Below are 1322 nucleotides of genomic sequence, written 5' to 3'. Positions count from 1 at the left end.
AACTGAAGCGATCGGACTCCAAAAAACGTGGAGCCGGAGTGCGTAAAAGTTAGAAAGTATGTCTCCTGGTTGGTCGTGGAGCTGCTTTTCACCTGAAACTTCACTTTTGTATCGTTTCTTACACTCAACCAAAGCTTTTAAACATCTCAAACATCTCAGACATCCATGCACAGCTCTGCTCTCCGACTCTTTTGCTCTCTTTGTTCGTGCGTATTTACGCAGCTCGACCCTCCGTGTTTCCAAACCCTCCAGATCCACCCAGGATCTCCGTTTCTACACCAAACTTTCCGATCACGATCATAGATGTATAAGTATACTTACAGGAGTGTGTTTTTGTGCAGCAGTCCTTTATTCCCCGGGCTGGGTGTGTAGATGTTGGGGGGTTGGGGAGGCTGCTGCCGGAGAAGAAGGAAGAGCTTAAGCCTTGTGGAGCCGGAAAGAGGGACTCTCCAGAGGAGAAGAGGGACTCTCCATGGAGAAGAGGGACTCTCCATGGAGAAGAGGGACTCTCCATGGGGGGCAGTGGACTCGGGACTCGGGGAGAAAAAGACCCGGAGACCGGCACCCAAATGACCGCAGATAAAAACGCACTTTTACGCACGGAGCACGTTGACTTTTACTCCAGTTCATTGTTTAAAACAACATGTTACATGTGTTGGCAACTTTTTTTTTTTTTATTATTATAGCACAAAACATTAAATCTGATATTTATATGAGACAATAATCACAGTTTCATGGAGAAGGTTGCATTTTATTAAGGGAGACAAAAAAATAAAAAAGTTCCACATTTTATTTTTGGGGTGATTTGTGGGAAGAGAAGTGTTGTTGGTTTGGAGTGAGGGAGGAGGGGGAGGAGGTGGAGGAGGTGGAGGAGTCAGTGTCTCCTTTTGTCCCAGTGTTTGGTAAACATGACTGTTCTCTCCATGCAGACCAGCCCAAGGTGTACCAGGGAGTCCGGGTGAGGACGACGGTCAAAGAGCTGCTGCAGAGGCTCAGAGCCCGGGAGGAGGCCGGTGGAGAAGCTAAAACGGTAACCCTCCCCCCACCCACCTCCTCCACCCTCCCCCACCCACCCCCACCCTAACTGCCTCTCAACTGGAGAGAGTAGAAACAACTGAGCAAAGCAATAAACTGCCTCTGTGAATGATTAGCGACCCTTCCTGGAGAAACACCAGGAGGTTCTCCAACAAAAGCACAAACACAGATTCACACATGTGCAAAGGAAAATAAACTCATATTGGCACATATTGGAGATAAAATATTAATAATCTTCTTTTCTCCTCCTCCTCCTCCTCCTCCTCCTCCTCCCTGATGGACAGATA

Source organism: Anoplopoma fimbria, chromosome 1 (assembly GCF_027596085.1).
Source record: "Anoplopoma fimbria isolate UVic2021 breed Golden Eagle Sablefish chromosome 1, Afim_UVic_2022, whole genome shotgun sequence".
Taxonomy (NCBI): Eukaryota; Metazoa; Chordata; class Actinopteri; order Perciformes; family Anoplopomatidae; genus Anoplopoma; species Anoplopoma fimbria.
The sequence above is the reverse complement of the archived record's forward strand: the minus strand, read 5'-3'. Positions refer to the sequence as shown.